Source organism: Lepidochelys olivacea (assembly GCF_965140295.1).
Source record: "Lepidochelys olivacea isolate rLepOli2 genome assembly, chromosome: 4".
Classification (NCBI taxonomy): Eukaryota; Metazoa; Chordata; order Testudines; family Cheloniidae; genus Lepidochelys; species Lepidochelys olivacea.
The window spans coordinates 20,888,669-20,903,888 of record NC_140414.1 but is presented as its reverse complement, the minus strand read 5'-3'; the positions used below and the strand labels follow the sequence as shown (position 1 = coordinate 20,903,888).

The 15,220-nt window shown below is 44.8% G+C and overlaps 1 protein-coding gene across 1 annotated transcript in view; it reads right to left on the bottom strand.

Annotated features, from left to right (window-relative positions):
- Positions 1 to 1,909, bottom strand: part of ANXA3 (annexin A3) — a 34,770-nt gene extending 32,861 nt beyond the window's left edge. The window contains exon 1 of the mRNA XM_084626902.1: positions 1,779 to 1,909. The gene's annotated coding sequence lies outside the window, so the exon portion shown is untranslated. The remainder of the gene's footprint in view (positions 1 to 1,778) is intronic.
- Positions 1,910 to 15,220: the final 13,311 nt, after the last annotated feature.

Below are 15,220 nucleotides of genomic sequence, written 5' to 3'. Positions count from 1 at the left end.
AATACTGAAAACAGTTCAGTTAGTCTCCCTTTCTACGCCACAATCAACACGAAATTACGAGTGGGGGTGGTCTGAATCAAAACAGTCTAACCTCCATTGGCAGGAACATTTTATGATGAAAGGATGTGGACTATTTTTTGAAAAAAATTACAAATCTTGGGCCCTTTTCCCCCTTACAGCTCTACCTTTCTGAACAACCCCATCGATTACAATGGCACTTCTTACAGGAGAATTACTCATGAGTAAAGATTGCAGGACTCTGTCCTAAGTTAACTGGTTCCTCACTCTGATAGGAGTTTTGAATTTGTTCATTGGTTTATTTATATTGCTTCAGATACACATGACTAATGCTGAAACACAACCATTTCTTTCACCACCCTTATTTCATCCTACAGTAAAATTCCATTCACACACAGGAACATACACACACATAACCTTTTTATCTTTTCTTTGGGCCTTTCTAGGTTCCTCCAAGATTCTGCATCACCCCAAGAAGAAGTTTGAGATTTTTAGGACTTAATTTTGTAGTTTAAAGATATGAAGTTGAAGTTTCTTCCAAATAAGTCTGGTCTCTATTTAGTAAAAAGACTTCATATTTTTATTTTGTATTGTTATCCAAGCCAGTAGATTTTAGCCTTATGCATCTACTGGCTGGAATCCTTGGACCCTTTTGGTCATAAGAACAGCCACACTGGGTCAGACCAAAGGTCCATCTAGCCCAGCATCCGGTCTTCCGACAGTGGCCAATGCCTGGTGCCCCAGAGGGAATGAACAGAACAGGTAACGGTCAACTAATCCATCCCTTGTCACACATTTGTCTACTTATCTGTACTATCAAGCATCAGAAAACCAAATGACAAATGCTATCAGTTAAATTCAGTGAATCCTGCATAAAGGATCACCTCCCCCACGTAAAATCCTGTTTTAAGCAATTTCTTTAAAAGAGCACCGTCAGGCAGCTTGTGTCCTCACTGTAGGTTTTATTTTAAAAATTGGATTAAAAAATAAGATCCAATGTTACTACAAATGTGGTCAGGAAGTGTTTCTCTTTCAGCGTTTGAAAGTCCCACATACCAAGGCTGTAGTAACTACCCCTGAAAATGAAACTGAGTAGTCCAGTGGCTCCAAAAGCACTTGTGGGTTTGGGGCCTAAATTTACAGAATACTTGCTGGTAATCTATGGACAACTGGTTGATCAAAAAGCAACAGCTGTTCCTCCTTGTTTCCATCTCCCTAATCATCTTTTTAAAAAGCTACAATACATATTAAAACACTCCCTTAATATTGTTCCATGTACATAATTGCCAGTGGGAAGGTACGTGGCCCAACAAGGGAAGATGTTAAAATATTTGAGAACCCCGGAAGGCGATCCAAGAGAGGGTTAAGGACACTGGTGCACAGACACCTGGTGAATAATTAGGTTTAATTTAGGCAGGGGTGTGGCTTGGCTTTCCAACAAACACTTCCGAAGCTCAGGGGGGCTCATCTCTCCGCTCTTGGGTGGGCAGTGACTGCCAGCTGCCCCCGATTTCACTCTTACCCGCTGGCGCAAGCGGACTGGGGCGGGAAAGGGGCAGAGACCCAGACGCTCCCCCCCAGCTGCGGGGTAATGCGCCACACGCAGCGGGAACCGAGCCACGGGGCCCGGGGGCAGCTCTGCGGGGAAAGCGCAGCCGCTGCCCCGGGCTTCGGCAGCGCCTGACACAGCGGGGAAGCCCAGCGGCCCCTGGGGAAGCACGAGGCGGTCTCAGTTTCCCCCCTCCCCCGGAGACACGTACCTGGAAAGTCCCCACAAACCACTTGCGGCGAGAGCAGCGGCGGACGGCGCTCGGAGCAGCCGGCAGAGGAGCGGGCGCCGCCCAGACTCCTCCTGCCTCGCGAGGGGCTTATTGGAAAACCCTCCCCGCTCCTCCGCCCCATCGCAGCAGCTTCCTTTCCTTCCTCCCCGGGCTGCTGCCTTCCAGCCTTCTCCACTCTTAGGGCACCTGACCTCTCCTTCTTGCGGTCCCTGGGCCGGGGGGGGGGGGAAGCTGAACTTAAATATATTTTTACCCTTTCCAACAAAATCGAACACAGAGGTGTTGAAGTGAGTCATTTCCTCCCGCCCCCCTTCTTAGATGGCCGAAGGCCAAGGCAGATGTCATAAATATAAAGGGAAGGGTAAACCCCTTTGAAATCCCTCCTGGCCAGGGGAAAGCTCCTCTCACCTGTAAAGGGTTAAGAAGCTAAAGGTAACCTCGCTGGCACCTGACCAAAGTGACCAATGAGGAGACAAGATACTTTCAAAAGCTGGGAGGAGGGAGAGAAACAAAGGGTCTGTGGGTCTGTCTATAGTCTGTCTTTGTCGGGGATAGACCAGGAATGGAGTCTTAGAACTTTTAGTAAGTAATCTAGCTAGGTACGTGTTAGATTATGATTTCTTTAAATGGCTGAGAAAAGAATTGTGCTGAATAGAATAACTATTGCTGTCTGTGTATCTTTTTTGTAACTTAAGGTTTTGCCTAGAGGGGTTCTCTATGTTTTTGAATCTAATTACCCTGTAAGATATCTACCATCCTGATTTTACAGGGGGGATTTCTTTATTTCTATTTACTTCTATTTTTATTAAAAGTCTTCTTGTAAGAAAACTGAATGCTTTTTCATTGTTCTCAGATCCAAGGGTTTGGGTCTGTGGTCACTTATGCAAATTGGTGAGGCTTTTTATCCAACATTTCTTAGGAAAGGTGGGGTGCAAGTGTTGGGAGGATTGTTCATTGTTCTTAAGATCCAAGGGTCTGGGTCTGTAGTCACCTAGGCAAATTGGTGAGGCTTTTTACCAAACCTTGCCCAGGAAGTGGGGTGCAAGGTTTTTGGGAAGTATTTTGGGGGGAAAGACGCGTCCAAACAGCTCTTCCCCAGTAACCAGTATTAGTTTGGTGGTGGTAGCGGCCAATCCAAGGACAACGGGTGGAATATTTTGTACCTTGGGGAAGTTTTGACCTAAGCTGGTAAAGATAAGCTTAGGAGGTTTTTCATGCAGGTCACCACATCTGTACCCTAGAGTTCAGATCGGGGGAGGAACTTGACAGCAGATTTTCTCTCTCTTCTGTATTTGTGACTAGAACGGCTGTGAGAACACCACAGCTGGGCTGGCGACAAACTGATTGAAAGGCGGGGGGGTGCTTGCTCTGTGGAGGTTCATGGTGTGATCACTCAGAAAGAAAGTGCAGAGGGGAATGGTGGGTGCCTGGGCTGGCTAAGAAGTCTGTTGTCACCATGGCCAGTCACAGCCCACTGTGTGATGCAAGCACCATTTGCAGATAGGAAGGCGGGGTGAGCGGGGGACGTGTGGCAGAATATTCTGCATCTTTAAAGCTTCGGTTTTGGGAGTGGCATGTCCCAGCTACTTCAGAAAGGTGCAGTGGTGGCAGGAATGTGTCACCCAGGGTGTCTTGAAGTATTTTGTCATTTATACATTCCCAAATCTTTTACTTAGTCAAATTCAGAGGCAATCCCACCATTTGGGGTTGGGGTCTCTCCTATAAAAATTGTATTTTTAAAAAACTGTACTTTTAAAGCCATGACTATATAGCTTATAAAAATTAATTTGTTCTGGGGAACTTTCTAAAATTGTAAACTTACACTGAATATTTTAAAAACGTGTGTGCCTTTGAATTAAAAAATGGCAATAAGGGACTGTGAATTAAAGGAACCAACTCCAGTTGGGAGCCCAGAGGAAAATATTCTGGACAGGCACCAGTGGGGTTTAGTGAGGGCTGGGACAGAGACAAGGCCCCTAGTGTGGAATCAGATGCCAGCAAGACTTTATTTATCCATGGGCCCTTCCATGGACGCATCTGTGGTTACTAGGAACGGTTTGTCAAGGTCTGGGGCCCTTAGTACAGGGTCAGACATGAGTGTCGCTTTAAGCTGGTTAAAGGCCTTCTGACACTCTTCGGTCCCCTGAACGGCATTTGGCTGTTTCTTTTTGGTTAGGTCTGTCAGTGAAGTGGCAATTTGGCTGTATTGTGTTACAAATCGTCTGTAATAACCGGCCAAGCCAAAGAAGGATTGAACCTGTTTCTTTGACTTTGGGACAGGCCACTTTTGGATAGTATCCACTTTGGCCTGTAGGGGGTTGATAGTTCCTTGACCCACCTGGTGTCCAAGGTAAGTCACTCGGTTTAGGCCTATTTGACCCTTCTTAGCCTTAACAGTTAGTCCTGCCTCCCTTATGCGCTCGAAGACTTTTTGTAGATGTTCCAGGTGTTCTGCCCAGGAATCCGAAAATATGGCCATATCGTCAAGGTAGGCGACTGCATGTTCTCCTAATCCCGCTAGGAGACCATCTACAAGTCTTTGAAAGGTGGCGGGTGCATTCCGCAACCCGAAAGGGAGTACATTAAATTCATACAGCCTGACACGGGTGGTGAAGGCTGACCTTTCCTTGGCAGATTCATCTAGCAGTACCTGCTAGTACCCCTTGGTTAAGTCCAAGGTAGAGATGAACTGGTCCCGTCCCAGTTTCTCTAATAGTTCATCTGTGTGTGGCATTGGATAGTTGTCTGGGCGAGTTACAGCATTTAGCTTACGGTAGTCCACGCAAAAACGTATCTCCCCATCTGGTTTGGGAGCTAGAACCACTGGAGATGCCCATGCACTTCCAGAGGGGCGGATTACACCCATCTGTAACATATCCTGGATCTCTCGTTCTATAGCAGTTTTAGCTTGAGGAGACACCGGTAAGGTTGGACTTTAATTGGGCGAGCATTACCTGTCTCAATGGAGTGGTATGCCCGTTCAGTCAGTCCTGGGGTGGCTGAGAACGTCGGCGCGTAGCTATTGCACAGCTCCTTGATCTGCTGTCGCTGCATACGCCCAAGGGTCATGGAGAGGTTCACCTCTTCCATGCCAGCAGCACTTTTCCCTTCGTAGTGGACACCTTCAGGCCACTGAGTGTCATCTCCTCCCTGGGCTGTAAACTGATAAACCTTTAATTCTCTGGAATAAAAGGGCTTTAGAGAATTAATATGGTACACCTTAGGCTTTCGGTTTGAGGTGGGGAATGCTATGAGATAATTAACAGCTCCCAGGTGTTCCTGGACCATGAATGGCCCTTCCCACGATGCTTCCATCTTATGGGCCTGGAGCGCCTTTAAGACATGACCTGGTCCCCTACTTTGAAGGAACGCTCTCTGGCATGTTTATCATACCAGGCTTTTTGCTCTTTTTGAGCATCCTGTAGGTTTTCTTTAGCAAGGGCTAAAGAGGTTCGGAGGGTGTTTTGTAGGTTGGTTACAAAGTCCAGAATGTTAGTTCCTGGAGAAGGTGTAAATCCCTCCCATTGCTGCTTCACCAACTGTAATGGCCCCTTAACATTGCGGCCATATACAAATTCAAATGGTGAAAACCCTAAACTGGGAGGTGGTACAGCTCTGTAGGCAAAAAGCAACTGCTGCAACACTAAGTCCCAATCATTGGAGTACTCATTTACGAATTTACGTATCATGGCCCCCAAAGTTCCATTAAACTTCTCCACCATGCCATTTGTTTGATGGTGGTAAGGAGTGGCAACCAAGTGATTTACCCCATGAGCTTCCCAAAGGCTTTCCATAGTTCCTGCCAGGAAATTAGTTCCTGCATCTGTGAGGATGTCAGAGGGCCAACCTACCCTGGCAAAAATGTCTGCTAGTGCCTGGCACACACTTTTAGCCCTGGTGTTGCTTAGAGCTACTGCTTCCAGCCATCGGGTGGCAAAATCCATGAAAGTCAGTATGTACTGCTTTCCTCTGGGTGTCTTTTTTGGAAAAGGACCCAGAATATCCACAGCTACTCGCTGAAATGGAACCTCAATGATGGGGAGTGGCTGGAGAGGGGCTTTGACTTGGTCTTGGGGTTTTCCCACTCTTTGACATACCTCATAAGACCAGACATAGGTAGAAACATCCTTGCCCATTCCCTCCCAGTGGAATGACCTCCCCAAATGGTCTTTGGTCCTGTTCACCCCAGCATGGCCACTAGGATGATCGTGGGCTAAGCTCAAGAGTTTTACCCGGTACTTAGTTGGAACTACCAACTGTCTCTGAGGATGCCAGTCTTCCTGGTGTCCACCAGAAAGAGTTTCCTTGTATAAAAGTCCTCTTTCCACAACAAACCTGGATCGATTAGAGGAGCTGAGAGGCAGTGGGTTGCTCCGTGCCGCCGTCCAAGCTCTTTGGAGGCTTTCGTCTGCTTCCTGTTCGGTCTGGAACTGTTCCCTTGATGCTGGAGACGTCAGTTCCTCATTGGATTGTGGACCTATGCTTGGTCCCTCTGGAAGCGATGTAGGGGATGGGGCTCTTTCCATTGACTGAACCGCTCTTCGCTGGTGCACTATGTTGGGGTTCAGGCTCTGGCTGAGCCTCTTGTGTAGGGTTATCAGCTGCTGCCAGTTCAGGTTCGGTGGGGCCCTCTGGTGTTGGTCTGGGTCTCTGGGACTGGATCCACTACTGTTGTTGCAGACATTGGCCCGGGGTCCGAATCCATCACCACTGACTGGGTTCTGGTAGAAGTTTCCGGAACAGAGCTAGGCATGACGGCTTGTTTAGCCTGGCTGCAGGTGACTATTCCCACCCTCTTGGCTAGCTTCACATGATTGGCCAAGTCTTCCCCCAACAGCATGGGGATGGGATAATCATCATAGACTGCAAAAGTCCACGTTCCTAACCAGCCCTTGTACTGGACAGGCAACTTGGCTGTAGTCAAATTGAAAGAGTTGGACTTGAAGGGTTGAATTGTCACTTGGATCTCTGGGTCAATTAAATTGGGGTCCACTAAGGAAGCATGGATAGCCGACACTTGTGCTCTAGTGTCCCTCCACACGGTGACCTTCTTCCCGCCCACACTCACAGTTTCTCTCTGCTCTGAGGGTATCTGGGAGGTATCTGGGCCTGAGGACCTCTGGTGTGATTCCGGTGCAATGAACTGTAATCTGTTGGGGTTCTTGGGGCAGTTGGCCTTTACATGCCCCGGCTTGTTACATTTAAAACATCGCCCAGCTGATGGGTCACTGGGGGCGAGGTGGGTTGCTGGAGAACAGTGTGGCAGGACGATAAGGAGGCTGGAGGTTTCCTTGGGGGATAGTTGGGGCCTTGGGCTGCCCCCGGTTGTAGGGTGTGGTCTGAGGTTGGCCCTTCTAGTATCCGCTCCAACTGCGACCAGTTTTTTTTTCTTCTCTGCCACCTCCACCCATTTGGCTCCAATCTCCACCGCCTCAATTACAGTTTTAGGCTTCCCATCTAGGATGTATCTTTCTATTTCCTCAGGAACACCCTCTAAGAACTGCTCCATTTGCATTAGGAAGGGCAAATCTTCTGGAGATTTAACACTTGCTCCTGATATCCAGGCATCCCAATGTTTCACAATGTGGTAGGCATGTCGGGTGAATGACACGTCTGGTTTCCACCTTAGGGCTCTAAATCGCCCAATGGGAATGCTTGGGTGTTAGCCCCATTATGACTCTCGCCTTGGTTTTAAACAGTTCATACTGGTTTATGTGTTCCTTAGGCATTTCAGCCGCCACCTCAGCTAAGGGTCCACTGAGCTGTGGCCTCAGCTCTACCATATATTGGTCTGTAGAGATGCTGTACCCAAGGTAGGCCCTTTTGAAGTTTTCTAAGAGGCCTCGGTATCATCGCCTGCCTTGTAGGTGGGGAACTTTCTTGGATGGGAAGTGGTACCTGGAGAAGGATTGCTAGGGTTTGTTGGTATATTCTGCTGAGCCTTTGCCTTCTCCATCTCCAGTGCATGCTTCCTCTCTTTCCTTCTCCTCCAGTTCTTTCTCCTTTGCCTCCATTTCTCTTTCCCTTGCCTCCATAGCTCTCCTATGGGCAGCCTCTTTGTTCTTTTCTGCTTCCATAGCTCTCCTGTGGGCAGCCTCTTCGTTTTTTTCTGCCTCTTTCGCTGCCTCTATTTCTTTGTCCTTTGCCTCCATTTCTCTCCTGTGGGCAACTTCTAGGGCTTTTTCTGCCTCTTTTTCTGCCTCCAGTCTGGCTAACTCCAATTTGTGTTGTCTTGGTTTCTGTCATCTTTGCCTCTCTGTTTTTAACTAACTTTACACCCGAGAGTTAGAAATAAAACAAACAAACAAAAAACTTGGCTTGTAAAATTTTGCTGTGCTGTAATATGATACCTATATTCTCTGATAGTGATTGTCAGCCTACAGAAAAATCCTTAAAAAAACAAAACAAAAAAACCCCCTAACACCTTTGTCTCCAGGCAAATAGACAGAAAACCCTCTAGTTGCATTTAGGTAAAAAAAAAAAAAAAAACTTCTTCAGGTCTGTGAAGACTTATGAATTTCCCTGCAGGAGGTTAACTACCCTGCCTTTAGGTAGAGAACTCCAGCTCACAAAAGACAATTCCCTTTTGTGTCTGCTCTGGCTCCCAAGCAGAGACAAAAATACCCCAAACCTCTCACTGCTTTCAGCCGAAAACCTGCTTTCCAACAGTCCAAAGGAAAAAAAAATTTCCTTTTTAAAATCTGTGCTTCTTGTTCAAAAAATCAAAATCTTAAAAAAAAAAAAAAAAAAAAAAAAAAAAAACCCCAAAACTAACACCTTTGTCTCCAGGCAAATAGTTTGGATACCAGTCAAATGGAATGTTTGTATCTTAAGATTCCATAGCAGTTGGGAGTGACAGTTGGGCAGTACAGGACAGAGAGGGGAGACCTAGAGTCCCATTGCTCTCCCATGCTGACCGACTGGGCTGGAGTCTCATAGCACTGCGGGGCATTGCCTATATCCCAACAAATCAGCATCACCAGGTTTCACACTCCCTGCTGTAGGGCACAGGACCTGTTTTCCCCTCAGGACAGAAGAGGCTTTTCCTGCCTCACCGGCATTAGCTGCCATCCAACAACTGTCTTGCATTTTAGAGGCAGCCAGAACAGCATACTGGCTGGACCAGCAGCACTCGGCCCAGAAGTGTCAGACTGGACTGCACCCGAACAGAGGCCACTGGGTGGATAATGATTTTGTGGGGGAAATGGGAGGGCAGTGTACGTGGGCAACATTGCATGCCAGGAAGGTCCAGTGGCAACCTAAACTCAAAGGGGCTGTTGACTGTGTGGGTAGATTAAGCAACATCGTCTGAGTGATGGTCTCTGAGAGAATGCACTGGCTGTGGCTTAGGAGACCTGAAAGGAAGAAAAGAGCACTGAGGGCTTAAAGTGTTTACAGTTGAGGAAGGATGGTCCTATAATTAGGGTGCTAACCTGGGACTCCCCATTCTGCCACAGACTTCCTGTGGGACCACTTATCTTTGTGCCTTGGTTGCCTCTAGCACTTCCCTACCTCACAGGGGTGTCGTGTGGATAAATACACTAAAGATTGTGAGGCATTCAGATACCACGGTAATGGGGGCCGTATAAGTACCTATGATTAGAGCTGGTTGGGATTTTTCTATTAGAATAACAAAAATGCCCTTTTCCCACCTGATAGGCAGTGGTATCAGTGTACCAGCAACCAACTCTTGTCAAGTTTTCTGTAGGCATTAGAGCAAAGGAGTGTTTAAGGAAGGATTTGAAGGAAGATAATGAAGTATCTTTGTGGATGTTTATGGGGAAGCTTCTCCCAAACGTGAGGGGCTGCATGGAGAAAGCATAAAGGTGCTTGTTTGAAAATTTGACAGGTAGGTGATGGAAGCTGGAGTCAGCATTTTGATAATGAATGAGAGATTATAGGAAAGGTGTGGATAGGCCACAAAGAAGCTTAAAAGTGAAAATAGGCAACTGATAGTTGATGCAATAGAGAAGGGGGAGACAGCAGAGGGACACAAAGAGAGAGAGGACATGATCAAAGTAATGGGCTACAAAAATGATCTTTGCTGCAGCAATCTGAATAGATACGAGCAGGCAAACTTGTGCTTGTCAAGGTGAGACCTTAAGACTACCCCAATGCCAGATGGTGCACTGTTATGATATATACCCAAAATGTGGCACGTAACATCTCACTGGAATACTAATAACTCACTGATCATTAATATTCTTGTGTGATGCATGTACAGTTAACCACAAAGAACTTTACAGATGTGCTGTAAATATGTGACTAAAATATATTTCAACCAGACAGATTAGAGGGAATTAAGAAACAAGCTTTTTCCAGACAAGCAAAAGAGGCCAGCACCTCAAACCATGTGTGGCCAAGTTCAATACGCTATTCATATCAGAGGTTGCAGGAAGAGATCATTAGCATTGTAAAAATAATCAGTGCGGGAGGAACCGGAAGGATGTCTACACCCAGCAGGGGAAAGGAACTTTATATGGGGATACCCTTCAAAAGAATACAATTCAAAGGTTTACTGGACTATCATGAAAGGAGGAGCCAACTCCTAAGTTATCCTTCATGTAAGGAAACAAAGGAACTAAGCACTTTGAGCTCTGTGAAGGGTCCTGGCTAAAAACTGGTCAGCCATGTTGGACAAATGGTAAGAAAAGCATCAAACAATTCATTGAACAATTGAAGTCTTAGAAGCATTCTTATTTTTGTTGGCTTGTACACATTTCTATCATTATTCCTTATGCTTGATATCACTTAAACCTATGTCTTTTTAATGAAATTTACTTTTATTATAAACCAACTCAGTGCTTTGATTAAGATAGAGTGTTTGTTAACCCCAGGTAAGGTAATAAGTTGCTGTGTACTGTCTCTTCAACAGAGCAACAAATCTGATAAGGTTTTGTGAGTGTTACAGTAAGAAGGGAGCTGTGCATAGTAGAAAGATTTCTCTGAGGAATTTGGGATTTACTAATTATTACCTGCTATGCAAGGTTTGGACTGGCAAAGTCCTGAAGAATTTGCTGGCAGAGCAGACAAGTTGGTATGTCAGGGAGCTGACACATAGCTTAGCAATAGCAAAGCTCTCACTTGCCGAGGCTGAGAGTGGTAACACAGTAACTCACAATTCTGGGAACCCCAGGAGATCAGGATGTTGTAGTAATCAAGTCATGAGGGGATGAGAGCCTGGATGAAAGTTTTAACTGTGTGGACGGATAGAAAAGTCCATGTCTTAGAGGTGTTTTACAAAAAAAAAATCTGCACCATTTAGACCATCTGGATGTGATGAGCTAGAGAAAATCTAGAGTTGAAGAAGACATCCAGGTTATGGGCCCAAGCAACAGAAGTATGATCCCTAATAACTTCTTACATAGTCCCCTTTATTCATGTCTTGAAAGTGGTGGCACTGACCAGTGATTCTGGGAAATGAATTTCTTTCCAAGAAATTTTTGTCATAGACTTCAGTGGGCTTTCAATCGGCCCCTGACTGTTGTCTGCTGCCCATTTGGCTTCTGTTTAATCATGTTTATTATTTAGGTACTTGTACTTCTGGTTCTGAAATAATATTTTGAAGAGATATTGGACTTGGGAGAGAGCAAACAAGGTATAACAGGGGCAGGGGAGGAAATAACTTGGCTTGGACACTGAAACTGCCCATTCACTGTGCATATGGTGTAACAATCTTGCTGACATCATTGTTTGTGTCAAGTGGTATTACCATAGCATTTTGAACCCTGCAGGTCAGTGAACCAGGAAAAGTCGGAGATTGAGTATATTTGAGATCTAATAGCTCATCTACAGAACTATTTAAATAATTTTAAGACCAGAAGTGGTCAAATAATATGGTGATGAGCACAATGTTATCAGTCAGGAAAGTAGAAAAATGGGGAGATGGATAAGTTATAGCTGGTTGACAGATCTTTGTATTTTTGACCCTCTTGGGCAATGATTTTTTGGCCTCTTTTTCCATGGGTGATGTTTTCCTTTTGGAAATTGTTGGAGGAATGAATGGTCAGTGAGTGTGAGCCTATTGAAGGATAGAGAATGAAACTTCTGCCCTTCCTAAGGATTCCACAGAATTCATTCGCTGAGGGAGGAACAATGGCATTCACAGGAGCAACAGTCTCCAGAAGTCCTTTCTTCATCTTCTACATCACCGGATGATTCAGTTTTCAGAGTATTGGAGAGCTTTTGACAAGTAAGCTGAGTCAGATGACCCAATTTTAGGGGAACATACCTTTTTATTCCTCAGTTCAAACCAAGCCTCCTGAGTGATTTGACATTCCTGAACAAAGGGAAAAGAAATGAGTCACCCTCCCTATTAATGTGGAGTATCTGGATCCTGAGAGAGATATGGGCTCACTCTGTTTCACTGCCATCTGTCCCTAAAGACGGGGTTGCATTTTTTTCCATCACCCTATCCTAGCTTCCCTTTTAGATTCTGGAGCTTTGTAGAGTTTGAAACCACTCCAGACCCTGGTGTCCTTTGTTCATCTCTTAATCGTGGCTATGCATAATTCCAGACCTTGATAATGAAAAGGCACAGAAAATACTGCAAGGTCAGGTCTAGATAAGAATATGTTCAGTACAATGTGCACCCTTCTGGGTTGCTGAGATTGTCAAGGAGGTTCACTAAGTGTCTGACAGGGATGGCTGCACAGTTTCATTGTTAGACTTGACAGATTTACCTTTAAACAAAGACTTGCTTGAAAGAATATGTTCTGATCAAATTGTGCTTGACACCTTGAAAATATTGCACGCGGTCTTCAGTGATTTGGTGTTGGGGGTGAAAGTAGAAAAGTTAGTTCCGAATCCTGCTCAGCTTCTGACATTTTTAGAGGCTTTTTTTGGATTCTAGATGGGCTCTTGTTTGTCTGCTTCAAGAGAGATTTATTTAATCCTTAGAAGGCAATGCTAGCTGTGAGGTGTTGAAGCAGCCATTTGATGAAATTTTTCATCTGGGTTACTAGGACTGGTGGTTTCAAGCACTGTTGTGAGGGTTTGCTTGCGTGCACTTAAGGATAGGGTTAACTCACTTTGCATCTGAGAAATTCAGACTTGCTAGAGAGTGAGTGGTTCACTGAAGTGAATCTTCAAAGGTTACCTAATAATAGAAAAGTTCCATACGTACCACTTCCGAAGGGTAGCACAATTAGTGGTCAGGACTTTTAATAATGATTCCTTTAATGGGGAAGCATTCTGTGGGAGAAGTGTCAAGTTACCTGTGGAAGTCAGTAGATTAGCAGAATTCCAAAAGTCTTTGTGTAAATGTTTCTTCCAATATGACTGAGGAGATATTGATAATCTTTGGAGATTGGTCCTCAGAGTATCTCTAAGCCTCAACTGTCATGGATTCATTGGCTTTTGACAGAGTTATTTCAGGGCTGAAATTGGTCCAGTGTGATTATTGTGGAGAGGAGATGCATTTTTGGCTGTACAGTGTCCAGGTCATATTTTATAAAACAGTAATTTGTGTTTACACTGTGCCTGGATGGAAAATCATGACTTAACAAATAGATATGTGTCAGGAGAGAGTGGCTGGCCCTATGAAGGGCAAATGGCAAAATTCAGAGGCCAGTTAAGAATTGAAATAGGGGTATGATTCTCGCACAGGAGTCAAAGGGAGGCTTTCTAGATTAAAACATGGAGCTCAGCAGGTGACTGTGTCTGTTCCATCCTCCAGAGGGACTGCACCCAATTTGACCACTCCAGGTCAAACCACTGATTGTTTAATCAGATTTATTATGAAGGGTCTTGTGTTTCTGATTGTGAAATAAATATTTGGATATTGGATGAGAGTGCAAGAGAGCAAGCAAGACATGAGGGCAGGGAGGAGATAGTTTAGTTTGGACACAGCAAGTACAAATTCATCACACACATAACGATGCAACTGCTTTGCTCCTGTCATTACTTATGACAAGTTGTGATGAAAAGTTGTGCGGTGGGTGCAGCTGGATCAATCACCAGAAGATGATTGGGGCAGCTGGAAGGGGAGATGGGAGGGCACACCATCCAAGTGAAAATTTCATTTAGCACTTTCCAAACGGCTATTACAAGTTTCAGTTCAGTACTAAGTTTGGCAGTGGAGGAAAGTGTCTGATGGACCTAATTCTGAAGCAGTACAGCAATGAAATGAAATAAAGAAGAGTTGAAACTGCTAGAGGCCAGTTGATGGATCTGATGGAGATTACTGCAGTTTGCATTGGGAATTTCAATGCTTGTCAGGCTTCTTTACTTTCCAGTCAGTTCAAAATGAGGAGAGAATTCCGCAGTTTGCTCCAACTTGCGGAGTTCAGCATCTCTGCTGAAGTGGGATGGTTTGGTTCAATGGCTGGTGTGGAGTGTACTTGCCAGAAAATGACACTAGCAGCCATATTTTGTAAGTCAATGGAATCAGAAGAAAAGGGGACTGAAGAGGAAGCAAGAAGGAAAGAGAGGATAAAAGGAAAGCCAAATATGAAAAAAGGAAAACCTACTGACAGAAGGAATAGTAGTAAAATTTGAGGAAATTTAAGAGAAAAGTAGCACAACTTTTGAATCTACCCTCTGTTTAGGAGGAGAATTGTTATTTGTGAGTTTCTGGTTTTAGTGTCAGAAATAAAATCCCTAACAAACCCCTAAAGAGTATTCATGCCATGCCTGTATTCATAATAAGGGAGTGATGGATGGATAGAAAGAGGGGGTTTTGGTATACTGTGGTGGTTTTGGCCAATTTGCACATAGATTTCTTTGGACTTTTATTCTTAAAATGCTGTATTAATGGATGGGTTGTGTGAGTCTAGGCCTGTTTCATCTAAGCGTTCAAGGGTAGAGAGTGAAACTTCTCCCCCTCCTGAAGATACTGTATGATATATTGTGTTGTGTAATGAGCTCTGGAACTCAGCTGAGGAATTGTCTCCAGAAGTTTACTTTATCATGTCCTTAGGTGATTCAGTTCTGATATCATCTTCTCCTCCTTTCTTCTGGAGATTCTGGAACCCGTAAGAAAGTTATGGGCTCACACTCTTTCAGCACCATCTGTCCTTTAGGAAGAAGAAGCCTTTATATAGCTTCTTACATTTGACTTTGTTTTCCAGCATCACATCCAAGACTGCATTATGTTCTCTGGAGTTTTGAGAATTTGAAACCACTCCAGAATCCAATGCTCTTTGGTCACTCCTTGCTCTATGCAATGAAATCTACATCTTAGTCATTAAAAGATTGGGAAGCAGGGACCATTTTCAGCATAAAGTAATCCTTTCTGGGCTCGTGGCATCCTCAAGAAGGGTCACCAAGTGTCTGACATTGATTTCCACACACCATCAGTGCCAGACTTCACAGGTATAACTGAGATAATTGGCTTGAAAGAACATGAGACAATTCAACTGTGCTTCTCACCCTCCAACTATCGTACTCCATCTTCAACATTGTATAGCTGAGGCTGAAAG